This window comes from Equus quagga, chromosome 1 (genome assembly GCF_021613505.1).
Source record: "Equus quagga isolate Etosha38 chromosome 1, UCLA_HA_Equagga_1.0, whole genome shotgun sequence".
NCBI classification, from domain to species: domain Eukaryota; kingdom Metazoa; phylum Chordata; class Mammalia; order Perissodactyla; family Equidae; genus Equus; species Equus quagga.
This window is the reverse complement of record NC_060267.1, coordinates 136,084,135-136,111,928: the sequence shown is the minus strand read 5'-3', so window position 1 is coordinate 136,111,928 and position 27,794 is coordinate 136,084,135. Positions and strand designations below refer to the sequence as shown.

General features: G+C 39.1%; 1 protein-coding gene and 1 pseudogene across 4 annotated transcripts in view; one reads left to right on the top strand and one right to left on the bottom strand.

The window, feature by feature from the left end:
- The window catches only part of RBM6 (RNA binding motif protein 6), a 111,070-nt gene that overhangs the window by 57,876 nt on the left and 25,400 nt on the right, over positions 1–27,794 (top strand). The window lies entirely within an intron of this gene.
- Positions 11,560–12,518, bottom strand: LOC124237516 (iron-sulfur cluster assembly enzyme ISCU, mitochondrial-like; annotated as a pseudogene).

Below are 27,794 nucleotides of genomic sequence, written 5' to 3'. Positions count from 1 at the left end.
ATGATTTTTCTTTTTTTATGACTGAGGAGTATTCCATTGTATATATATACCACATCTTCTTTATCCAATTATCAGTCAGTAGGCACTTGGGTTGCTTCCATGCCTTGGCTGTTGTGACTAATGCTGCAGTGAACATAGGGGTGCATAAGTCTCTTTGAATTGTTGATTTCAAGTTCTTTGGATAAATAGCAAAAGATTTTTTTTTTTTTTCTTTTGGCTTGAGGAAGATTTGCCCTGAGCTAACATCTGTGCTGGTCAGTCTTCCTCTATTTTATATATGGGTCACTGCCACAACATGGCTGATGAGTGGTGTATGTCCACTCCCAGGATCTGAACCCGCAAACCCAGGCCGCTAAAGTGGAACATGCCGAACTTAACCACTAGGCCATGGGACTGGCCCCAAAAAATTTTTTGAGAAATCTCCATACTGTTTTCCATAGTGGCTGCCCCATTTTGCATTCCACCAGCAGTGTATGAGGGTTCCCTTGTCTCCACATCCTCTCCAACATTTGTTATTTTTTGTCTTGGTGATTATAGCCGTTCTAATGGGTGTAAGGTGCTATCTTAGTGTAGTTTTGATTTGCATTTCCCTGATGGTTAGTGATGTTGAACGTCTTTTCATGTGCCTATTGGCCATCTGTATATCTTCTTTGGAAAAACGTCTGTTCAAATCCTCTGCCCATTTTTTGATCAGGCCGATTTTTTTTGTTGTTGTTCAGCTTTGTGAGTTGATTATATATTACAGAGATTAACCCCTTGTCAGATATATGATTTGCAAATATTTTTCCCCAATTGGTGGGTTGTCTTTTTGTTTTGATCCTGGTTTCCTTTGCCTTGAAGAAGCTCTTTAGTCTGATGAAGTCCCAGTTGTTTATTTTTTCTTTTGTTTCCCTTGTCCAAGTAGACATGATATTTGAAAAGATCCTTCTAAGAGCAACGTCAAAGAGTGTACTGCCTGTATTTTCTTCTAGGATTTTTATGGTTTCAGGTCGTAACTTTCAAGTCTTTAATCCATTTTGAGTTAATTTTTGTGTGTGGTGAAATATAATGGTCTGTTGTCCAATTCTCCCAACACCATTTACTGAAGACTTTCCTTTCCCCCTTGTATGGTCTTAGCTCCTTTGTTGAAGATTAGCTGTCTGTAGCTGTGTGGTTTTATTTCTGGGCTTTCACTTCTGTTCCATTGATCTGTGTGCCTGTTTTTGTACCAGTACCATGCTGTTTTGATTACTGTAGCCTTGTAGTATATTTTGAAGTCAGGGATTGTGATGCCTGCGGCTTTGTTCTTTTTTTGTCAGGATTGCTTTAGCACTTCGGGGTCTTTTGTTGTCCCATATGAATTTTAGGATTCTTTGGTCTATTTCCGTGAAGAATGTCATTGGGATTCTTATTGGGATTGCATTGAATCTGTAGATTGCTTTAGGTAGTATGGAAATTTTAACTATGTTTATTCTTCCAATCCATGTACATGGAATATCTTTCCATTTCTTTATGTCATCATCGATTTCTTTCAATAATGTCTTATAGTTTTCCTTGTATAGGTCTTCCACCTCCTTGGTTAAATTTATTTCTAGATATTTTATTATTTTTGTTGCAGTTATAAATGGGATTGTATTCTCGACTTCTCTTTCTGTTAGTTCATTATTAGAGTATAGAAGTGCAACTAGGGGCCAGCCCCATGGCTGAGTGGTTAAGTTTGCGCACTCTGCTGTGGCGACCCAGGCTTTTGCTGGTTTGAATCCTGGGTGCAGACATGGCACTGCTCATCAGGCCATGCTGAGGCGGCATCCCCCATGCCACAACTGGAAGGATCCACAACTGAAAAAATATACAGCTATGTAGCAGGGGGCTTTGGGGAGAAAAAGAAAAAAAAAAGTGCAACTGATTTTTGTAAGTTGATTTTGTACCCTGCTACTTTGCTGTAGTTGTTGATTATTTCTAATAGTTTTCCAAGGGGTTCTTTAGGGTTTTCTCTATATAAAATCATATCGTCTGCAAACAGCTAGAGTTTCACTTCTTCATTTCCTATTTGGCTTCCTTTTATTCCTTTCTCTTGCCTAATTGCTCTGGCCAAAACCTCCAGTACTATGTTGAATAAGAGTGATGGGAGTAGGCACCCTTGTCTTTTTCCTGTTCTCAGAGGGATGGTTTTCAGTTTTTCCCCATTGAGTATGATGTTGGCTGTGGGTTTGTCATATATGGCCTTTATTATGTTGAGGTACTTTCCTTCTATACCCATTTTATTCGGAGTTTCTATCATGAATGGATGTTGGATCTTGTCAAATGCTTTCTCTGTGTCTGTTGAGATAATCATGTGGTTTTTAGTCCTCATTTTGTTATTGTGGTGTATCATATTGATTGATTTGAAGATGTTGAGCCATCCTTGTGTCCCTGGTAGAAATCCCACTTGATCTTGGTGTATGATCTTTTTAATGTATTGCTAGATTCGGTTTGCCACTATTTTGTTGAGGATTTTTGCATCTATGTTCATCAGCAATATTGGCCTATAATTTTCCTTCTTTTTGTGTTGTCCTTGTCTGGCTTTGGTATCAGGGTGATGGTGGCCTCATAGAATGTGTTAGGAAATGTTCCATCTTCCTCAGTCTTTTGAAATAGTTTGAGAAGGATAGGTATTAAATCTTCTTTGCATGTTTGGTAGAATTCTCTAGAGAAGCCATCTGGTCCTGGACTTTTATTTTTTGGGAGGTTTTTGATTACTGTTTCAATCTCTTTTACTTGTGATTGGTCTATTCAGATTCTTTACTTGTTCTTCCTTCAGTTTTGGGAGGTTCTATGAGTCTAAGAATTTATCCATTTCTTATAGATTGTCCAGTTTATTGGCATATGGTTTTTCATAGTATTCTTTTATAATCCTTTGTATTTCTGTGGAATCCATTTTAATTTCTCCTCTTTCGTTTCTAATTTTATTTATTAGAAACTTCTCTTTTTCTTAGTGAGTCTGGCTAAGAGTTTGTCAATTTTATTTATCTTCTCAAAGAAGCAGCTCCTTGTTTCATTCTTTCTACTGCTTTTTGTTTGTTTGAATTTCGTTTATTTCGCTCTAATTTTTATTATTTCCCTCCTGCTAACTTTGGGCTTTATTTGTTCTTCTTTTTCTAATTCTGTTAGGTGTAGTTTAAGATTGCGTATTTGAGATTTTTCTTGTTTGTTAAGATGAGCCTGTGTTGCTATGAATTTCTCTCTTAGGACTGCTTTTGCTGCATCCCATATGAATTGGTATGGTGTGTTTTCATTGTTATTTGTCTCCAGATTTTTTTTTTTTTTTGAGGAAGATTACCCCTGAGCTAACTATTGCCAGTCCTCCTCTTTTTGCTGAGGAAGACTGGCCCTGAGCTAACATCGTGCCCATCTTCCTCTACTTTATATGTGGGATGCCTACCACAGCATGGTGTGCTAAGTGGTGCCATGTCTGCACCCAGGATCTGAACCGGCGAACCCCAGGCCACCAAGAAGCAGAACATGTGAACTTAACCACTGTGCCACCGGGCCGGCCCCTCCAGATATTTTTTGAAATCCCCTTTAATTTCTTCAATGATCCATTTGTTGTTTAGTAGCGTGTTGTTTAGTCTCCACATCTTTGTCACTTTCCCAGCTTTTTTCTTGTACTTGATTTCTGGTTTCATAGCATTATAGTTAGAAAAACTGCTTGATATGATTTCAGTCTTCTTAAATTTATTGAGGCTTGTCTTGTCTTGTCTATCCTTGAGAATGTTCCATGTATACTTGAGAAGAATGTGTATTCTGCTGTTTTTGGGTGGAATGTTCTTTATATATTGATTAAGTCCATCTGGTCTAGTTTTTTGTTTAAATCTACTATTGTTGACCTTCTATGTGGAGGATCTATTCATTGATATAAGTGGGGTGTTAAGGTCCCCTACTATTATTGTATTGTTGTTAATATCTCCTTTTAGGTTTGTTAATAGTTGCTTTATGTCCTTTAGTGCTCCTGTGTTGGGTGCATATATATATATATATACATATATATTTTTTGTTTTTTAAGATTTTATTTTTTCCTTTTTCTCCCCAAAGCCCCCTAGTACATAGTTGTATATTCTTCGTTGTGGGTCCTTCTAGTTGTGGCATGTGGGATGCTGCCTCAGCGTGGCCTGGTGAGTAGTGCCATGTCCGCGCCCAGAATTTGAACCAACGAAACACTGGGCCACCTGCAGCGGAGCACGCGAACTTAACCACTCGGCCACAGGGCCAGCCCCTGGGTGCATATATATTTATAAGCGTTATGTCTTCTTGGTGGAGTGTCCCTTTTATCATTATACACACCCCTCTTTGTCTCTCATTACCTATTTTATCTTGAAGTCTACTTTGTCTAATATAAGTATGGCAATACCTGCCGCCTTTTGTTTACCATTAGGTTGGAGTATCATTTTCCATCCCTTCACTCTGAGCCTGTGCTTTTCTTTGGAACTGAGATGTGTTTCCTGGAGGCAGCATATTGTTGGATCTTGTTTTTTAATCCATCCAGCCACTTTGTGTCTTTCGATTGGAGAATTCAATCCATTTACATTTAGACTGATTATTGATATATGAGGGCTTAATGCTGCCATTTTATTGCTTTTTTTCCAGTTCTTCTGCATTTCCTTTGTTTCTCATCCTGTGTATTTCAGAATACCAATTCAGTTCCATAGTTTCCTATGATGGTTTTCTTAGTTTTCTTTTTATTTATCATTTGTGTCTCTGTTCTGATTATTTGTTTAGTGGTTACCATGAGGATTATATAAAAAATCTTATAGATGAGATAGTCCATTTTCTGATAGCCTATTTCCTTAGTCTAAGCAGATTCCATCCCTTTCTACTTCCCCTTGTAAGTTATTATTGCCACAACTTATTCCATCTTGTGTTGTGAGTTTGTGGTTAAAATGATGAGATTACATTTATTTTTGGTGTTTTCCTTCCCTTTATCTTTAGTGTTATAATTAAGTGTTTGCTAACCTGTTCTGATAGAGAGCTTCAATTTTCTGATTTGGGTCAACCTGTTTATCTCCTTTCTCAAGGCTTTATAACCCCTTTCTTTTTTTTTTTCAGGTATGAGGGCCTTCTTGAGCATTTCTTGTAGGGGGTATCTTGTGCCAATGAATTCCCTCAACTTTTGTTTATCTGGGAAAGTTTTTATTTCTTCATCATATCTGAAGGATATTTTCACTGGATAGAGTATTCTTGGCTGAATTTTGAATATATCATTCCACTCTCTCCTAGCCTGGAAGGTTTCTGCTGAGAAATCTGCTGAAAGCCTGATAGGGGTCCCTTTGTAGGTTGTTTTCTTCTATCTTGCTGCCCTTAATATTTTTTCTTTGTCATCGACTTTTGCCAGCTTTACTACTATATGCCTTGGAGAAGGTCTTTTGACATTGATATAGTTAGGAGATCTATTGGCTTCTTTCACTTATATTTCCAGCTCTTTCCCCAGTGAAGTTCTCAGCTCTTACTTCTTTGAACAAGCTTTCTACTCCTTTCTCCTCTTCTCCCTCTGGAATACCTGTAATCCTTATCTTGTATCTCCTAATTGAATTGGATATTTCTAGGAGAATTTCTTCATTTCTGTTTAGTCTTAGTTCTTTCTCCTCCATCTGAAGCATTTCTATATTTCTGTCCTCCTATATTTCTGTCCTGCTGATTCACTCCTCCATAATATTATTCAGGGAGTCTAGAGTTTTCTTTATCTCACCCATTGTGTTTTTCATCTCCAACATTTCCGATTGGTTTTTCTTTATAGTTTCAATCTCTTTTGTGAAGAAGTTCCTGATTTCATTGAACTATCTGTATTTTATTGTAACTCGAGTTTTTTTTTTTTTTTGCTTTTTCTCCCCAAATACCCCCAGTACATAGTTGTATATTTTAGTCGTGGGTCCTTCTAGTTGTGGCATGTGGGACGCCGCCTCAGCGTGGCCCAATGAGCGGTGCCATGTTCACGCCCAGGATCCAAATCAGCCAAACCCTGGGCTGCCGAAGCAGAGTATGCAGACTTAACCACTCGGCCACAGGGCTGGCCCCCCGTTGAGTTTTTCTATGATAGCTATTTTGTATTCTTTGTTATTTAGTTTATAAATTTCTGTGCCTTTAGCACTGATTTCTGGGTGCTTGTTATTTTCCTTCTGGTCTGGAGATTTAATATAGTTTTTCATACTGTTTGACAACATGGGTTTGTTCCTCCATGTAGTGATAGTATCTGGTTGCAGCTTCCACCTGCTACTACAAGGTAGGGTCAAGAGCTGTGTATTCTGAGCCCACTGCAATCCATGGCTCACTCACTCAGAGCTGCTACTCTTCTATCTGTGCTGGAGTGCCGGGCATGGGGTGGGACACTTTCTTTTGCCTGCACAATCCTGGGGGTGCTCTGCCCTCACTATCTGCTCTCCTGGCATGCTGGCTTGATGCAAACACCCCTGCAACAGCTTAGCCTAGCCTGTTCCCTTAGGGTAGGAGCTTTAGAATGAGACCTATTTGATATATTGACCAGAATAAGTTCTTTAAATAACCAAAGGTGATTTTTAGAATCAGCCTGAGATATGACTAAGGTATTCTGTTATCCAGCAGACATACCTGCTAAATATGGGGGGTCTGGGGCTCAGCATATTATACACATTTGGTAGCAGTGACTGGAAAACCCAAACAAATTGAGATTTCTCTAAACTGATTGTACTTCACATGTCAGATAATTTTCCAGGGAATATTTAAAATGTGGGTGCTGATTTTCACAGCCCTTGGTTATAGTGTATCAAACATTTGAAGACTCTTTGGATCATCTTTTCATTTGACTTTATTTTAGAAGAAGGTTTCACAGAGCCATGTAACTGGGGCCAGCATGCTGAACTAATGATAAAGACTAAACTCAAAGATGCAAACATTTTATCTTAATATAAAAAACACTTTGCTGTAAATGGAACCTACTCTGCTATGTAATACTGATTGATCTGTCTGGAAGCACACTGGAAATATTAGAAGCAACTAATTTTAACTTTTGCTAATATAGTGAATACTGAACACATCCTATGTGCAAGACTCTGGGTTAGGTGGTATACATTTACTAATGAATAAAATGCACATATCTCCCCACATTCTAGTGGGGAAAGACTGTTTAAAAGCTTTTAATTTTTTGAACTTTTCATTTTGGAATAATTTCAGACTCTAAAAGGGTTACAAAAATAGTAGAAAGAATACCAAATACTCTTCACTCCTACATTTCATAGTACAGTTATCTAAATCAGGAAGTTAACATAGATATGATACTATTAAATCTAGAGAACATTTTGAGATTTTGCCAGTTGTCCCATAATGTCCTTTTTCTGGTAAAGGATGTAATCCAGGATCACATGTTGTATTTAGTTGTCATATCTCCTTTTTTTCTCTGTGACAGTTCCTCAGTCTGTCTTTCATGACCTTGACACTTCTGAAGGGTACTGGCAGTTATTTTGTAGGACATCTTTTAATTTGGGTTTGTCTGTTTCCTTGTGATTAAATTCGGATTATGCATTTTTTGGCAAGAATACCGCAGGAGCAGTGTGGTATTTTTCCCGATACAGCATCAGGTGGCACATGGTTTTGTTTCATTACTAGTGATTTTAACTTAGACCACTTGGTTAGGGTGGTGTTTGTCAAATTTCTCCACTGTAAAGTTACTATTTTAGGTATAATTAACTTATTGATTCATGATAGTTAATAAGTATCTTGTCAGGACATACTTTGAGATTATATAAATATCCTGTTTCTCAGCATACTTTTTTCACTTAATAATTATAGCATCCATTGATGATTCTTGTGTATAACAGTCGTTACTGTGGGATTTGTCTAATGGTAAGTTTCTATTTCCATCATTTCTTCCACATTTGTTAGAATTCTACTATAAGGAAGAGCCATCCCTTCTCCATTTTATTTAGTTATTTATTTGTATCAGAAATGATTAATGGATATTTATCCTATGAGTTATAACTCATTACTGTTATTATTTTGTTAAAATTGTCTTAGGTTTAGCCATCGCAAGCCTTTAAATTAGCTACTGTATCCTGTCAACATGCCTTCATCTTTTTTTTTTTTAAGCACTTCCTTCCTTTCTGGCACCTCAAGATATTCCAGGTTCATCTTATGTTTTCCCCTGCCCCCGCTCTAGAATCAGCCATTTTTCCAAAGATCTCAGGTTTTTTAAATTGGAGAATGGTGTTCAGAAACCATGATCTGGGCACTAGATATGCTCATTGCTGCTGAGGTTCATTGTTTTTAGTCCCTCACAGTAAACAGAACTAAAAATATATGGTTTATACACACATATGCATTTCTGTACCTATCTGTCTGTGTGTATATATTAAAAACCATGATTTCATGATAATAACTCCAATTCCAATTCAATATCAGAGTTTATTCTAGCCTGGGGCGAGCCTGGTGGCGCAGCGGTTAAGTTCCCACCTTCTGCTTTGGCAGCCTGGGGTTCACCAGTTCGGATCCCTGGTGCGGACCTATGCACTGCTTGGCAAGCCATGCTGTGGCAGGTGTCCCACATATAAAGTAGAGGAAGATGAGCACGGATGTTAGCTCAGGGCCAGTCTTCCTCAGCAAAAAGAGGAGGATTGGAAGGCTGGCCCCATGGCCAAATGGTTAAGTGTGTGCACTCCGCCTTCGGTGGCCCAGGGTTTCACCGGTTCGGATCCGGGGGTGGACATGGCACTGCTCGTCAGGCCACCTTGAGGTGGCGTCCCACATGTCACAACTAGGAGGACCCACAACTAAAGATATACAACTATGTACCGAGGGGATTTGGGGAGAGGGGGGGAAAGATTGGCAACAGTTGTTAGCTCAGGTGCCAATCTTTCCAAAAAAAAAAAAAAGAGAGAAAGATTGGCAGCAGATGTTAGTTCAGGGCTAATCTTCCTCCAAAAAAAAAAAAAAAGAGGGGCTAGCCCCATGGCCGAGTGGTTAAGTTTGCGTGCTCTGCTGCAGGCGGCCCAGTGTTTTCGTTGGTTCGAATCCTGGGCGCGGACATGGCACTGCTCATCAAACCACGCTGAGGCAGCATCTCACATGCCACAATTAGAAGGACCCACAACAAAGAATATACAACTATGTATCGGGGGGCTTTGGGGAGAAAAAGGAAAAAATGAAATCTTTAAAAAAAAAAAAAAAGTAATACAATTTATTCTAGCTTTACCCCATTCCTTATTTGTAATTCCTTTTGCTAACTATGAAAATCTTAGCTCTCATTATCCACAATATATTTGCTTATTTGCTCAATCCTAGGATATACATAAGTAATTTCAGAATTTTTAATTCATATGCCTGTAAATAACTAGAGTACAGTATTTGGGGACAGTTCTTTTTGTCTTTAGCCTGAGAGTGTATAGTCATAATACTGTTTTCCAAAGTTACTTAGGTTGGTTCTTCACCACCCTGCCCACTTCTCAGTGCGATTGTTGCTCATTCTACTATAGAAAAAAGTGGAAAACACAAGTTAAAAGAAAAAGAGTTAACATCTTCAGTAATCTCTGTACTGCTCTTATTATTTTTTTAATTAATGGAATTTTTTCCTCTCCTTTTAAATAGACTTTGTTTTTTAGAGCAGTTTTAGGTTCACAAAAAAAATTGAGCAGAAAGTATAGAGAGTTTCCATATACCTACCCCACCTCCACCACCACCCGACTCGCAGCCTTTCTGTCCTGCACCGGTGTGATAGATTTGTTACAGTCAATGAAACAACATTGATACATCATTACCAACCAAAGTCCATAGTTTTTGTGAGGATTGACTCTTGGTGTTGCACAGTTTTATGGGTTTGGACAAATTTATAATTACATATATCCACCATTATAGTATCATACAGAGTAGTTTCACTGCCCTAAAAGCTCTCTGTGCTCCACGTATTCATCCTTTCCTTCCCCTAAACCCCTGGCAACTGCTGATTATTTTAATGTCTATGTAGTTTTTTCCAGAATGTCATGTAGTTGGAATCATACAATATATAGCCTTTTTAGATTGGCTTCTTTCACATAGTAATATGCATTTAAGGTTCCTCCATGTCTTTTTTTTTTTTTAATTTGTTTCCTTTTTCTCCCCAAAGCCCCCGATACATAGGTGTACATTCTTTATTGTGGGTCCTTCTAGTTGTGGCATGTGGAACGCTGCCTCAGCGTGGTTTGATGAGCAGTGCCATGTCCGCGCCCAGGATTCAAACCAACGAAACACTGGGCTGCCTGCAGCGGAGTGCGCAAACTTAACCACTCGGTCATGGGGCCAGCCCCCTTCCATGTCTTTTCAAGGCTCAATAGCTCTTCTTTTTTTCTTAAGCTCTGAATAATGTTCCATTGTCTGGATAAACCACAACCTATACATTCACCTACCGAAGAACATCTTGGTTGCTTCCAAGTTTTGACAATTAAGAATAAAGGTGCTACAAGCATCCACGTGCAGGTTTTTATGTGGATGTAAGTTTTCAACTCCTTTGGGTAAATACCAAGGAACGTGATTGCTGGATCACATGGTAAGAGCATGTTTAATTTTGTAAGAAACTGCCAAACTGTCTTCCAAAGTAGCTGTAGCATTTTGCATTCCAACCAGCAATAAATGAGAAGTCCTGTTCCTCCACATCCTCACCAGCATTTGTTGTCAATGTTTGGAATTTTATCTGTTCTAATAGGTATGTAGTAGTATTTCTTTGTTTTAATTCGCACTTCCCTGATAACATGAATGCGGAGCATCTTTCATCTTTTCGTATGTTTATTAGCCAAGTTATAGGTCTCTGTGTGTGTCTTGCCCCCCCCCCCCCTCGCCCCCATGTTCTTTAACAGGTTGGGCAGGTTCCCTAGTTTGCTGAGTTTTCATCATGAAGAGGTATTGGGTTTTGTCAAATGCTTTTTCTGCATCTATTGATATGTTCATCTGATTTTTTTTCTTCTTTAGCTTGTTGATGCAATGGATTACATTAATTGATTTTTGAAAGTTTAACCAGCCTGGTTCAACTATATACTTGGAATAAATCCCAGTTAGTTATGGTGTATAATTCTTTTTGTATGTTGTTGAATTTGATTTACTAATATTTTGTTGAGGATTTTTACTTCTGCATTCATGGGAGATATTGGTCTGTAGTTATCTTCTTATTATGCCTTTGACTTTCTTTGGTGTTAGAGTGGTGCCTGTCTCATAGAATGAGTTAGGAGTTCGTATAATTTCTTCCTTAAATGTTTGGTAGGATTCATCAGTGAACCCATCTGGGCCCAGTACTTTGAGTTTTGGAAGATTATTAATTACTGATTCAATTTCTTTAATGGATATAGACCTATCCAGATTATCTTTTTCTTCTTGTATGAGTTTTGGCAGATTGTATTTTTCTAAGAATTGATCCTTTTCATCTAGGTTATCAAATTTGTGGGTATAGAATTGTTCATAATATTCCTTTATTATCCTTTTAATGTCCATGAAATCAGTAGTGATGGCCCCTATTTCATTTTTTTGGTCTTGTATTCTTTTATTTACTGTATATATGCAGATCAGTCTTATGTACAATACTCTATTATTCTATCAAATAATCATACCAAGGCATTCTCTTGATAATCTTCCCCAAAATAGATTCAGGTAAAATAGATATCTGTGCACTTCGTGGACTAGCAAAACTTCAGACTTCATTGTTGATCCCAGTTTTGAGGCCATATACACCATTCAAAATATACATAAACTGGGTTAAGGCTATAAGAGTGGGCTGAAAGAAATCACAGGATCTGGAACAATTAAACTGTGTATTTCGCTTGCATCAGAGCCACAACGTGAACGCAAATGCTGTGCGTATCTCACAGCTGTCTGTTGTAGTGAGGGGCCTTCTGAACAGCCACGGAGGCTGCCCGGGCTGCGCAGACAGCCGACACGACTCACCGGAGGCTGCGCCGAGGGCTCATTTCCTCTCCGCCTCGCCTTTCTTGGGTTCTTGTTTCAGCTTGTAATCAGCAAGGGTGGCCTTGATTGCATCTTCAGCCAGCATGGAACAGTGCAGTTTCACAGGAGGAAGGCAGAGTTCCTTGGCGATGTCTGTGTTTTTGATGGTCAAGGCTTCCTACACCGTCTTCCCTTTGACCCACTCGGTGGCTAATGAGCTGGGGGCAATGGCAGAACCACAGCCAAACGTTTTAAACCGGGCGTCCACCATCTTCCCCTTTTCGTCCACTTGAATCTGTAGTTTCATCACATCGCCACATGCTGGAGCCCCCACTAATCCAGTTCCAACATTTTTAGATGTCTTGTCAAGGGACCCTACATTTCTAGGATTTTCATAATGGTCAACAACCTTCTTGTGATAGAGCCCGGCCAGAGCTGACAGCTCCCAGGCGGGCAGGGGCAGGCACCGCAGCAGCAGGGCCGGCGCCGCTGCCTCAGACGGCCCGCTCCAGCCGCGACCATCTTGCGCCTCCCCTATTTAATGAGTTCATAGTAGTTTACATCATTGTGAAATTTCACTTGTACATTATTTCTTGTCTGTTGGCATATACATGCTCCCCTTCACACCCTGTGCCCACCCCCAACCCCTTCCCCTGGTAACCACTGAACTGTTTTCTTTGTCCATGTGTTTGTTTATATTCCACATAGGAGTGAAATCATATGGTGTTTGTCTTTCTCAGTCTGGCTTATTTCGCTTAGTATAATACCCTCCAGGTCCATCCATATTTTTGAAATGGGATGATTTTGTCCTTTTTTATGGCTGAATAGTATTGCATTGTGTGTGTGTGTGTGTGTGTGTGTGTACACGTACACACATACACACCACATCTTCTTTATCCAATCATTAGTCAATGGACAGTTGGATTGCTTCCATGTCTTGGCTATTGTGAATAGTGCTGCAGTGAACATAGGGGGACATATGTTACTTTCAAGTTGTTTTCAAGTTGGATTGTTGATTTCAAGTTGTTTGGGTAGATACCCAGTAGTGGGATAGCTGGGTCATATGGTACTTCTATTTTTAGTTTTTTGAGGAATCTCCATGTTGTTTTGCATAGTGGCTGCACCAGTTTGCCTTACCACCCGCAGTGTATAAGGGTTCCCTTTTCCCCACACGCTCTCCAACATTTGTTGTTTTTAGTCTTAGCCATGATAGCCACTTTAACGGGTATTAGGTGATAGCTCATTGTAGTTTTGATTTGCATTTCCCTGATGATTAGTGATGTTGAACATCTTTCATGTGCTTCTTTGCCATCTGTATATCTTCTTTGGGAAAATGTCTGTTCATATCCTCTGCCCATTTTTTGATCAGGATGTTTGTTTTTTTGTTTTCAGCTGTATGAGTTCCTTATATATTATGGAGATTAACCCCTTGTCAGATATATGATTTGCAAATATTTTCTCCCAATTGGTGGGTTGCGTTTTTGTTTTGATCCTAGTTTCTTTTGCCTTGAAGAAGCTCTTTAGTCTGATGAAGTCCCAGTTATTTTTTCTTTTGTTTCCCTTGTCCAAGTAGACATGGTATTTGAAAAGATCCTTTTAAGTTTGATGTCAAAGAGAGTACTGGCTATATTATCTTCCAGGAGTCTTTTTTTTTTTTTTTTTTTTGAGGAAGATTAGCCCTGAGCTAACATCTGCTGCCAATCCTCCTCGTTTTGCTGAGGAAGACTGGCCCTGAGCTCACATCTGTGCCCATCTTCCTCTACTTTATATGTGGGACGCCTACCACAGTATGGCTTGCCAAGTGGTGCCATGTCCACACCTGGGATCTGAACCAGCGAACCCTGGGCCGCCGAAGCGGAATGTCCTCACTTAACTGCTGTGCCACCGGGCCAACCCCCCAGGTGTCATTTTTTGATATTAATAATTTATATTTTCTTAGCCAGATTAGGTATTTGTCAATTTTATTGATCGTTTCAAAGAACCAGCTTTTGGTTTCTCTGATTTTTCTTTATTGATTTCCTGATCTATTTCATCGATTCCTGCTTTAATTTTTATAATCTCTTTTTCTGCTTACTTTGGATTTAATTTGCTCTTCTTTTTCTAGTTTCTTGAGGTGGGAGCTTAGATTATTGATTTTAGATCTTCATTTTTTTCTGTTATGTGCATTCGGTGCTATAAATTACCCTCTAACACTGCTTTGCTACATCCCACAAATTTTGTAAGTTGTGTTTTCAGTTTCATTTAGTTCAAATTTTTAAAAAATTTCTTTTGGGATCAGCCCCATGGCTGAGTGGTTAAGTTCACATACTCTGCTTTGGTGGCCCAGGGTTTCGCCACTTCAGATCCTGGGCGCGGATCTAGCACCGCTCATCAAGCCATGGTGGGGTGGTGTCCCACATGCCACAAATAGAAGGACCCACAACTAAAACATACGACTGTGTATTGGGGGGCTTTGGGGAGAAGAAGGAAAATAAAATCTTTAAGAAAAAAAAAATTTCTCGAGTGATTTCTTCTTTGACCCATGTGTTGTTTAGAAATGCTTAATCTCCAAGTACTGTATTTGGGGATTTTATACCTCTCTTTCTGTTACTAACTCTTGGTTGAATTCTCTTGTTGTCTGAGAGAATACTTTTTGTAATTTCTGTTCTTTTAAATTTGTTAAGTTGTGGTTTATGGCCCAGAGTGTTATCTGTGTTAGTGAATAGCCCATGTGCACTTGAGCAGAATGTGTATTCTTCTCTGGTTGGGTGAAATATTTTATAAATATTGATTATTTTACTAATATTTTGATGCGTGCCCTTCCAGATTTTTCGTTGCGCATATCGTCTATAATCTCTACCTTTATAAAGTAAGATAATCTTGTACACATGATTTTATAACCTTTTCACTTCAAATATTGTGGACATGGGGCCGGCCCGTGGCCGAGTGGTTAAGTTCATGTGCTCCGCTTCAGCGGCCCAGGGTTTAGCCTGTTCAGATCCTGGGCGCGGGCATGGCACCACTCATCAAGCCACGCTGAGGTGGCATCCCACATGCCACAACTAGAAGGACCCACAACTAAAAATACACAAGTTTGTACTGAGGGGTTTGGGGAGAAAAAGGAAAAATAAAATCTTTAACAAAACAAAACAAAAACCCCACAAATATTGTGGACATACTTGGTCTTTAAATAATACATTTTTATCACATCACTTTTAATGGCTTTGTAATGCTTCATAATATAGATTAACAAGATTTAACTAGTTCTTCACTTGACATTTTGAGGTTATTTCTTTATTATACAATGCTGTGGTGAATATCCTTGTAGCTAAATAGTCACACATCCTTAATTACTTCTTTAGTTAATTCTTCCAGGTAGACTTGCCAGATTAAGAGTTAAGTATATTTTATGACTTCATAAATGTAGTCAAATTGCCATCCAGAAATTTCCTGATTTATTCTTTTACTAGTGGTGTTTGAGAGTACCTGTATTCCCAGCATCCTAACTAGTGCCAAGTGTTAATAGCAAAATACCTGAACTGAGTATTGGCACATGGATGTTTGTTACTGTATTCTCTAATTTTCTGCGTGGTTTGAAATATTTCACAAGTTTAAAAAAAAGTGTTGCCAGTGTAGCAAAGAAGAGGATGATTTAATTTTCCTGTCTTAGGTTATTGGTGAGATAGAACATTTTTGTGTTTGATTACTAGTTAGTTTTATTTCTTTTGTGAATTGTTGGTTCTTGATGTATATTCAGCTACAAGTGAAAAAAACAGTATATCTTAATTACCCAGTCTAGTCTTAAGGTAAATACATATGAGATATCTATTAGACTTTTTGAAATGTTGAAAATAAATGATTACCTTGAATATGAGGTCAGGTTTCCTAAAAATTTATCCCTTAGAAAAGAGAGAATTTTTTTTTTTTAAGGTCTTTGTTCTTCTGGGCTATTTTGTCGTTTACTTCTTTTGAGTCACAAAATATTATTTAAGGAAGATATATTAGTTACTGACCCAAGTCCATGTTAGTTTTGGATGGTCGCCTAATAGAATCTGTTTGTTAGGGGTTTTTTTTTTTAAGTAGGCAAATAAATTTAACAGAATTTCAGTGATTTCTGGGGTTATAATCTCACAAATAAAATAAGTATTCAGATTCACTTAAAGGACCAATAAAAGAATTGACTATTGTAATTTTATGCCAAAAGGTACTTGTGGCTTAGGATAAACTTCCCCACAATGACATTATTCACAGAGTCAAAATGTGGTATATCTTTTTTTTTTTTTTTTTTTTCAAAGATTTTTATTTTTTCCTTTTTCTCCCCAAAGCCCCCCAGTACATAGTTGTATATTCTTTGTTGTGGGTCCTTCCAGTTGTGGCATGTGGGACGCTGCCTCAGCGTGGTTTAATGAGCAGTGCCATGTCCGCGCCCAGGATTCGAACCAACGAAACACTGGGCCGCCTGCAGCAGAGTGCGCGAACTTAACCACTCGGCCACGGGGCCAGCCCCAAAATGTGGTATATCTTAAACACCTTTGCTGACGATTTAAATGATGTGCTTTAGAAAATTGCTGGATGACCTAAAATGGCTCTGTTGGTGGTGGAAATGCAGCATGTACAGTGAATTATCACAAATTGAATATACCTGTTGTCTTAGTCCTTTGGGGCTGCTATAACAAAATATCATAGATTGGGTGGCTTAAACAGTAGAAATTTATTTCTCACAGTTCTAGAGGCTGGAAAGTCCAAGATCAAGGTGCTAACCAGTTTGGTTCCCTGTGAGGGCCTTTTTCCTGGTTTGCCAACAGCTGCCTTCTTGCTATATCCTCACATGGTAGAGAGAGAGGTCATCTCTCTCTTTTCTGTTCTTCTAAGAGTACTAATCTCATTCCTGATGGCTCCACCTTCATAACCTAATTACCTCCCAAAGGTTCCCCCCCTCCAAATAGCATCACCTTGGGGATTAGAGCTTCAACGTATGAATTTGGGGGACACAACATTCTGTCCATAGCATCTATGTAACTATCACCCAGGTCAGTAAACAGAATGTGCTGCTCCATATGCAGAAGCCTCTCTTCCATCTCCTGGTCATTATCCTTTTCACCCTTTCCAGAGGTAGTCGCTGTCCTAAGTTTGTAGACTAGAGTCCTTTGACTTGCTTTTGAGTCTTATGTAAATGGAATCACACAGGATGTATTCTTCTGTCTGACTTTTATACTTGGTGTTATTTTTGAAATTCATCTTTTGTAGAACTGAGATGTGTTAATTTTCTTTGTTATACAGTTTTTCAATATAAGCGTATATCACAATTTATTCATTAGTTCTACTGTTAAAGGACTTATAGTTTTTTTTTCATTTCGGGCTGTTTCAAAGTTGTTATTTCTCTTGCAGAATAGGCATACTCATTCCTGTTAATATATACCCATGAGTAGACTTGTTGGGTTTTGTGTGTATCTTCAATCTGTCACCTAGTAGTTTATACTTTCATTGATTGCTGCCTAGAAACAGTCATTCGAGGCTATTGATGCTGCTACTATGTTTATATGTCTGCCAGTGTGCAGGTATTGGAGGTACAGTAGTAATTAAGACCATGTTATTTTATTTTATAATTTAAGCGTATAAGACTAATTAAATTAATAAATTGCTAGTAGGCATTTGACTGTCTCATTTACATCCCTAAAATTTTGTTCATTCAAGGTCAGTGAAATTGCTTTTCAGCCATATTTTTGTTGGGGAAATGGATATTCCCTTCTAGTTAGAGTCCTCTAATTTTCAGTTATGTGTGGTCACTGGGAACCAGAGCTTTGGACAGCGTTTTGGGTGTGATAAGGAGAATGAGTGTTGGCAGTGGTGTGCATGGTTAGAAGGGAAAAGGTTGGAGGCAGAGTGCTCACTGAGAGGTGATAGGGTGAGGACAGGTCAAGTGGCCTAGGGTATAGCAGAGGAAGGAAGGAAATTCTTGAATATCTTTGTTTTGGCAATAGTCTTGCAGCCCTGAAAGCTTTTTTTGTTTTGTTTGTTTTAATTGAGGTATGTCACATAGCATAAAATTCACCCTTTTAAAATGTACAATTCAGTGGTTTTTAGTATATTCACAAGGTTGTGTGACTATTACCACATCTAATTCCTGAACTCTTTTTTTTTTTTTTTTTTTTGGTGAGGAAGATTGGCCCTGAGCTACCATCTATCATGAGTCTTCCCCTTTGCTTGAGGAAGATTGGGCCTGAGCTAATATCTGTGCCAATTTTCCTCTATTTTGTATGTAGGATGCCACCACAGCATGGCTTGATGAACGGTGTGTAGGTCCGCTCCCAGGATCCAAACCTATGAACCCCAGGCTGCCGAAGTGGAGCACGCGAACTTAACCATTATGCCACTGGGCCAGTCCTGTAATTCCTGAATAGTTTTATCACCCCAAAAAGAAACCCTGTACCCGTTAGCAATCATTCTTCCTTTCCCTCCATTCTTCCTCACCCCACGCTCTAGACGTCCACTAATCTGCTTTCTGTCTCCATAGATTTGCCTGTCTGAGATGTTTCATATAAATAGGGTCATATGCTTTTGCGTGACTAGCTTCTTTCACTTAGCATAATGTTTTCAAAATTCATGTTGTAGTATGAATCAGCACTTCATTCCTTTTTATGATTGAATAATATTCCACTGTGTAGGTATAATACATTTTCTTTATCTGTTCATTAGTTGGTGGACATTTGGGTTGTTTCCACTTTGGGCTACTATGAGTAATGCTACTGTGAACATTCATGTACAAATTTTTATGTGGACATATGTTTTCAGTTCTCTTAGGTATATATCTAGGAGTAGAAATACCAAATCTTTCAGTTTTTTTCAGGAGCTTTCTCCAATGGATAGCCTACCTGTACTGTGGTGTTGAAAACATGGAACACTCACAGTTCTAATGGTCAGGTTTCAGTCCTATTACGGAAGCCCTGGACATTCACATTGCAATTTTCAATTCTCCCGTGGGCTGTGGGGTTTTTTTTGTCAGGTGTCTCGGGACATTTGCTGTCTTGGACGTGGATCAGTCTTTGTTGTTTGTGTTTTGAGAGTATCAAGGGTTGGCATTTGACACTTGAACAGCTCATTTTCTTCTTTCCATTTCTTAATAGGTTCTCCTGCTCAGAGTCAATGATTAAATGGCACGTTTATTGTTTCTGCCTATGCATCTGATAATGCTCATGTTGTCTAGTTCCTGAGGTATTTTAGTTTGAAGGTATAGGGTAAAGGTCATTTCTTTTCTTTTCTTTTTTTAAAGATTGGCACCTGAGCTAACAACTGTTGCCAATCTTGTTGGGGTTTTTTTTTTCTGCTTTTCTCACCAAATCTGCCCAGTACATAGTTGTATATTATTTAGTTGTGGGTCCTTCTAGTTGTGGCATGTGGGACACGCTGCCGCAGCATAGCCTGATGAGTGGTGCCATGTCCGCGCCCAGGATCCGAACCTGTGAAACCCTGGGCCACAGAAGCGGAGCCCGCGAACTTAACCACCCAGCCACGAGGCTGGCCCCAAGGTCTTTTATTTTCTTTGACCTGACTCCTATGTACTGTGAATCCAGAGCGATGCAGGATATATTAGGTTCCCTACAAACTGGAGAAGTGCCAGCTCAGAGGCATGTTTGCATTTGTCCTAGCGGGTTTCCGAGCTCAGCTGGACCTCTTTAAGGTCAGAGAATGTTCGTTTGGGCACCTTCCCTAGGAAAATGCTTCTCATGGCTTTTCTGCGTGCTTAGGATGAAGGAGGCTGTCCATCGTCAGGCTTAAGTTGTTTCAGGATAGTACTGGAGCCCTGAGAAATATGGAATAAAGGAGTAAATAGTTAGACTAGACAAAGTGCCTGAGTAGTGACTGGTGAAGATCTATGTACAAAAAGCAAATGTCACCAGATATGATTAGCCGTCTCTAGATTGAAAAATTCATGAGGGCAGGGACTATTTTTTTTTTTTCCCCACTTCTTTGTTTCCTTCACTGCCAAAATGGTTTAGTGCTGTACCTAGGAACATAAGATGTGCTAGATAAATATGTGTTAACTGGATTAATGTTGAATAAAGTGGTTTCTGACTCTGTATTCCTTCTTTATAAGCCCTTAGCAATCTTTTTAGTTTCTGCATAATGTAGAAGGCTCTTGTCCCCTCAACCTGAGAACCTCTTCATTTGCCAGATCCTGGTACTTCTACTAGGTTTCTACTCTATAATCTTTGATAGTGAATAGTAATATACTACTTCTTTTCTGACAGAGGTAACCACATCTTGTTTGTTCTGGCTTCCAAATTCCTGTCTGATTCTTGTCCTCAGACTCTGGGAAATAGTGAAAGGAATAACTTGGAAAGTGCAGGGTAGTTCAGGCAGGTTGTCAGGGGCCTTGCATTTACTTTTTAATTTGAAGATATGGGAGAGGCACAAGAATGAAACAAAATCAAAATGACACTATAGGGAATCTCTTCTTATGGTAGTATACAGACTTGGCTGGAGAGGAGAAACTACAGAGGAAAAAGTTCCTTCGGATCTAAAGCAGTAGTTGAGATGTGAGGAGACGATGGCTTGCACTAGGGTCCTGGGAGTAGATATGTAAGGAAAAAAGTTTGAAAGAGAGTTTGAACAAAGAATTTCTAGGGTTTGATAACACTGGATATTGGACAGAGGGGCAAAAAAAGAGGGCAGATTCAAACGCCACTCAGAGGTTAGAAGAACAGTAGTACCTTGAACAGAAATAAAGCATGTGGAGAGGGAAGGCATTTGAGAGGGAGAAATGAAGATGACTGTTTCAGATATGTTGAATGTGAGGTGACAGCAGGACTTTTAGGTAACCATTAAGACACAGGACTGGAGCTTGGCAGAAAAAACATGAAGTTTGTTTCATTGTCATTCTTTTATACCTTTTGTTCCACTACTTAACTGGTTTATTCTACAGCTTTCTGTTTTTTTCATAGTCTTTGTCTTTTGAGCAAAATACCTACTCTGCCTATCACCAATAATTTCCAAAAGTATCTATATCAGTTAGGATTAGATTTGGCTGTGAGTGACAGAACGCTAAAAATAACAGTAGCTTAAATGAGTTTATTTATTTATTTCTGTCTAATGTAACTGAAGTCTAAGCTATCCAGGCTTTCTTATGATGGTTCCATGATCAGCAGGAACCCAGGCTCCTTCAGTCGTGTAGCCCTATCATCCTCAACATGTGACTTCTACCTTATTGTCTACAATGACTGCTTGAGTGTCACCCATCACTTTGACTTGCTGACCAGTGGGAAAGAAGAAGGGATGCAAATGGACATGATCCCTCCCTTTAAGAACTTCCGGGACTTTGCAAGCACTGTTTCTGCTTATGTCCAGTTAATTAGAATTTAATCATGACTGCACTTAACTGCAAGGAGAGCTGGGAGACCCCTTTACTCCAGGCAGCCATATGTCCAGTTAAAAATCAAGGATTTGCTTCCAAGGAAAGGGAAGCAAATAGGCATTGGGAGACTGCTCAGAGTCCCTTACTTTTTCAGATTGAGAACCAGATTTCTAATTCTTTCAGGTCACAGAACTTGTTTCTCCAAACCTTAACTATCCCTATAATAATAAAAATATACTAAATAGTAATAAAATATAATAAAAAATATGTACACTTCTGTTCTTGTATTCTTTAAAATGACACATGGGGGCCAGCCCCGTGGCCAAGTGGTTAAGTACACACACTCCGCTTCAGCGGCCCAGGGTTCGCTGGTTCGGATCCTGGGCGCGGACATGGCACCGGCTCATCAGGCCATGCTGTGGAGGCATCCCACATGCCACAACTAGAAGGACCCACAACTAAAAATATACGACTATGTACTGGGGGGATTTGGGGAGAAAAAGCAGGGAAAAAAACGTAAAAAAAAAATAAAATGACACATAGACTGATGACTAGTAGCTAAAGCATATACTATAGAATAGACCAGCATTGGTGTCACTGTCTAAAGTTTGAATACAAAATCAGTAGATTCAGAAGCTAAAGAAGTTACAGTATGGTAAAGACCATTTTTTACCTGAGCAGCTTTGGACTGTAGTTTTTCTACATGAGTTGTTCTAAATCTTATTTTGTATAAACATAGAAGATTCCTAGAAAACAGAAGTAGAATGCCTCCTATCTGAAAGCGCCAGCATTTCTGCCAGGCCTGTCTTAGCAAGAATAAGAATATATCTTGATCTTATTTTTTTCTAGGCTTTCTCACTTTTCTTAAGTATGTTTTATCATTTTCTGCTCTCTGAGTCACATCCAGCTTTCCCCATTGTATGTGCAGCTCACAGTACTTTTTTTTTTTTTTTTGAGGAAGATTAGCCTTGAGCTAACATCCACCACCAATCCTCCTCTTTTTTGCTGAGGAAGACTGGCCCTGAGCTAACATCCATGCCCATCTTCCTCTACTTTATATGTGGGACGCCTACCACCGCATGGCTTGATGAGCAGCACCATGTCCACACCCGGGATCCGAACTGGCGAACCCCGGACTGTCAAAGCTGAATGTGCACACCCAACCACTGCGCTACCAGGCTGGCCCCTCACAGTACATTTTATACATGGTAAACTGTCAGTAAATTGACCTCTTAGCATAAACATTCTCTCTCTCTTTTTCTCTCTTCACTTCTCACAGTATTAACTCTTTCCATTCTGTACTTCTCCTCATAAGAATTTCAGATAGAGATATATGCTTCTATTTGTTTAAAAGTGTACTTGTTTATTGTCCTCATGCTTTAAAACATAATCTCCATAAATGCATTGCTAGGTTTTGTTCACTGCTGAAACCCCCATGCCTCGTCAGGTGTGAGAAAATATTTGTTCTTGAACAAAGAATGCATATCGTATTCTGGCTAATGATTTCAGGGGATGAAGAGTTGGTAGGAAAAGGGTAAAGATATTTTTTAATCTATAAAACTCTAGACATCTTCCCTCAAGAAGAAATAATCTCAGTACATTGAATTGAAATCTTTTGGAGAGGAATCAGTTCTGTGTTTTAATGTTGACCATCTTCCTCAACCTCAGATTGGTTTATACTGCCTGACACAGTCTTTCAACAGGACAGAACACGAAGTTGGGACGATCCTAGAATATCTAGAGATGCAGTCTAGTCTGTATAGTAGAAACCTTAAGATACTTCCTAATACTGCTTAAGGCTCTTCCTTTTCTAATGGTTTTTTTCCCCCAGTTTTTCTTATAAAGAGGAGAAATTTTCAATTATATGATTATTTATCTTGGTTATTTTGATAGCCTTCAAACAAATATAAGGGGTGCATTTTAATACACTGAATGTTGTATCTTAGGTCCAAGGGTGTTTAAAGGAATCCAAGTGTTAAAGTCTGTGATAGATTTTGAGGGCATACACGTCTGATCAGGAGGATTTCTTGATGGCTGTGGGCTGTGCCTTTGTAACTCCAGCTGAGGCGTCCTTGGAGACCTCTTGGCTTTGTCTTCTCCCCAATTCCTGGATTACCAGAGATTTCTGCCCTGTGCAGAGATTATTCCTTCATTCTCTATATGTATCTGCCGTAATAGCAGCCATGATATTGTAGCTCAGCAAATATTGCTTCCTCAGTATTGACTAATTTAACTTGAACATGTCTTAAATGTGAAAGCTACCTCCTCCTTTTTATTTGGGGCTGAAGTTTGATAATTCTGTGCTGTTTGCATGTGAGAATGAGTAGACCTAAAAGGATTAGGGACTTAACCTCCTGTCCCAATGGACCTTTTCTGACTCGAAGATTCCATTCTTAGTCTTTTGTAGCTTCTGTCAGAGTGGCATTGGGTCTATAGCTTTTTGCCTAAGAAAAAAAGAATAGTGAGCGGTTACCTCCTAATATGGTGGTTGAGCAGTGTGTGTTCAGAAGTCTGGCGGCTCCCTATGTTATTCAGCTTTTCAGGGCACTTTCTGCAGAAGCAGTGTCAGCAGGGTTCTCTGAAATGTCTGAGCAAGGACAATGAAGCCAGCGATGCTAATAGAGACAGCCTTCAAGAGAGCTAACATTCTTGGGCGGGAGGCAGTAGATAAAGAGCTGGTAGAAATCATCTCTTTTCAATGGTGATGCGGGAAAAATAGCTGCTGGTTCTTTGGGGGATTCCTGGGGGACACTGTGTAGCCTTTGTGGTGGGCTCAGCAGTATGGCCTATGCAGTGTCTTAGAACTTGTGGGCCTCCTCTGCTCTCTTGGCTGTTCCTGCCACCACCTGACATCAGCTCTGTAAAAACAAGAAATGAGAGAGAAATAGTTTGATTATGTTATTCAATAAACAAAGGGAAATAAGGAGCTTTACATTTTCCACATTGATTTCAGAAACTCCCTTTTTCTTCCCCTACAGCAACTCAATTTAGAGATCTAGACAATGAAGCATGCGTGTATGTTGAACTTAAGGTCCACTTTTTCCAGAAGAAAAGAGCCAGGGGATGTAGAACAACAGTCATTTCAGAATATGAAAATAGAGCTGCCTTTCAACTGTTTGGGGAAAAAATGGCCCTAATTGCCATAGGAGAGAGTCTCTCTTATCTGGAGTGAGAAACCTCTGCCCTGCATGCCTCAATTATTTTAGGGTTGTCTGAGAAAATTGTTAGGAAAGAACAAGCTGTATCTTGTTTTTGTATCTATTCTACTTTTTGAGTACTTTTGTTTCACTATGATGTGATCAAAACCAACTGAGAAATGAGATAAAAATAAAATGGAAGTTTAGAAACCTGAATTCTGAAGGGAATTCTGATGATTATCAATAAAATATGTTCAAACATAATCTGCTCTTTACACTAAGAATTAAGTCATATCTGTTTGGAAATAAATTATTGATTAACCAGAGAAATCTTAACTAGACTGAGGTCCTTATAAACATTGGATGAAACATTGCTCTAAAACACACAAAATTATAAAAACTGAAAGTTTCAAAAATATTTGCATTTTAGTGGTTCACATTTGTTCAGTTTTTCTAAGTACTAATAGCTAGAGCTTATAAATCATTTCTTTATAGTCAGATGTTTGTGGTAAAGGAATTTGCTGAGTGCCCCATTTACCTGGCAGTCTCAGTCCCTGTGATAGAGAGAAAAGACTTTTGGCTATTTTAATTATTATTTGCTTACTCATTTATTTATTTGTTTACTTATTTTTGACTCAAATGACTCTTAGAATCAGAGTCTTCCTGGATCGAAGTTAATGAAATTATCTCCAAGACTTCAGATCACTGATTTTCTTTCATAATGACAAGAGGCGTTTTCTAGAGGAACTGGGCTCTTACTTTAAAACACACAAAAGACTGGCAGGGAATGGTGGTAAAGTAGGTGGAATGTATTCTCAGCAACAGATGCCTTTAAAATAAGCAAGTTGCTGTACACCAGGGCCTGGTCTAGAGTGTGTTGTGTTCCTGAATAGAGTTTATCTTGAGACTCTGACTTTGCCAGCTCTGAGCCTGGTAGGTGGGGCTCAGTAAAACACAGGCCAGCCATATTGCTTCAAAGAGCACAAATACGGTTTTAGCAAGATGGCTTTGTATCCTCTTAGGAAAAGACAAACTGGTCAGGTAGTGAAAAATCTTATTAAGGAACATTTTAAAAAATGTTTTTGTTGTTCTTTCATCTGGATGAGAAAACATATCTCAAGATAAGTAGCAGCTGAGAGGGCAGTGTCTCTTTGCCCCTCAACCTTAATTGGACCCTGAAGTAGGATTCTGTTTCCAATGGAGATACCATTAGTGCCTCATCTGCTGGCTGCTCAGAGGGCAACTCAGATCCTGTCGGGTGAAAAGCCAGTTAAGCAGAGGGTACAAGATCAGTGGACAGAGCTATAGAGTTGTCACAGAGCATTTTGTGTCCTTCCCTCAGGATTTCTGGCCTCTCCTTCCCTCTCTCCTTCCTCTCCCTGTCTCATTTTGGTTTTGGCCTTTGGGAGTACTGAGTTTTACAAAATGTTTGGACTATAACATATCCTTGCAACCAGAAAGAATGAGCCTGGCTGCTTTGCAAAAGATTTCTGCAAAAACTACATTTTTATATTAAGAGGAATGACATACATCTGTTTCAAACCTGTTATGTTGTTCCTCTTGCTTCACTCTTTCTGCAGGTACATTTGATTGTCATGGTTGTTGAAACTCCTGGTAACAGCTACTTACTAGCAGCCCTCTTTGTCTTAGACTTAGCGTCTAAAGTAATTGTAGGTGCTTTAAGAACATAAAGAGCACCTAAGCAGGCCAGTTTGGGGGATTGGCAATGCTATTAAGAAGCAGCATCTTTACAGCAGTATCTCTAAAAACTCCCTCTGTGGGTCCATTGCCTCTGAATTTCTGTAGACTTTACCTTGTGCATCTTTTCATCAGAAGCCACCTTTTTGGTGTGGCAAGTATTATGTGTTAGCTGACTCTCTGGAAATATAAAAACGAAGAAAAGCAATATGGTGAGAGAATACCTGACTTTTAGTCCCGTATGTGTTGCTAACTAACTCTGTAATCGTGAGCAGGCTGCTCCCTGTATCTCAGCCATACTTTCCCATGTGGAAATAGGTTTTATATATGCCCTACTTGTTAGAATTGAGCAAGATGACATCTGTAAAGGATGCCTTTGTAAACTGTAATTGCTTTGTGAATAAAGATTACTATCTCTGATAAACAGTACCAGTTCTCAGCCACCAGTAACCTGATTCTCCCATCTGTGTTTAGAAGAAGCACAAATCTACGAAGAGAGGTTGCTGGTTTTTCAGTGTGAGTTGTGTTTACAAGGCTCACATACTTTCTTCTTGCCTTTTGATCATATCTGTCTCTCTCTCTCCATGCTTTAATGGGATGATCTGTTATGTCACACAGCAACCGTATTCTCAATACAGGGTTAAACTGTGACTGTGTTTGTGTTGGAGATCTTAAATAAAGATGCAAAGCTGCTGGCTAGAAATGTTCTTTCCTCTCCGTTTTCTCTTGTATCTCCCTAGTACCTTAAGAATCCTTGGGCTTGGTTATGAGCCAGCTGGAGCATATGGTAGAGTCTCAGTTCTCTAACACAAGTCCTTTTCACAGGTTGACAGTCACAGAATGGAGTTATGGAGTTTCCAAGAGCAGCAGCAAAAAAGGGAAATGGAAATATGGATATTGAGTTCAGCAGCCCTCAGACCCACAGTGTGCTCCTCTGTAGTGTCTGTGAGGTGGAGAGTAGGACTTGCTTTGCTGTTCAGGAGTGCAGTTATCTCTAGCTTTTTGCAACTTCACAGTAAGACCCCTTGAGATATACTTAGAAACACCTCTATGTGACTTTGTCAAGTGAGGGCTTTGGGTTTGGTAGGATTTTAGCAGGTTTTAATCTAAGCCTAATCTAACACTACTGAGAAAGAGGGTGTCTTTGGTTTTACTTTCAAATATATGATGCCTCTTTAGGAGCCAGACCTAGTTAACCAGACTTGTCGTCTTCATGGTAACTTTGCTTTAGTAGCTTAATAAATAACCCAATAACTCAAATGATGAATAAAAATGCTAACATGTGAAGACAGTAGATAATAGAGAATTTGAAAGTGGACAAAAAAGTGATGAAATCATCCTACCCATTTATTAATCCAACTCCCCTCAGGTTGCTTCCCTAGGAGACATTGGCAGATCTTTACTCTATGAAATCTAAAGAAAGGGCCCAGCTGAGATGGGGAGGGGTACAATGTATGTCATGTCTGTGCTTGGTGTATCTGGGTAGCCTATGTATGATAGCAGCTGGGAAATCAAATCATAGATAAACCTGATTGTTCTCATTCAAGTTTCTTCTGTGTCTATTTATTCTTATTAAAACAATTGACAGTTCTTCAACAGTATGTTAAAACCATTTCGTATTCTTTTATTTATTTTTATTTTTTAATTTTTTAATTTTTACTTATTTTTTTGAGAAAGATTGGCCCTGAGCTAACATCTGCTGCCAATCCTCCACTTTTTGCTGAGGAAGATTGGCCCTGAACTAA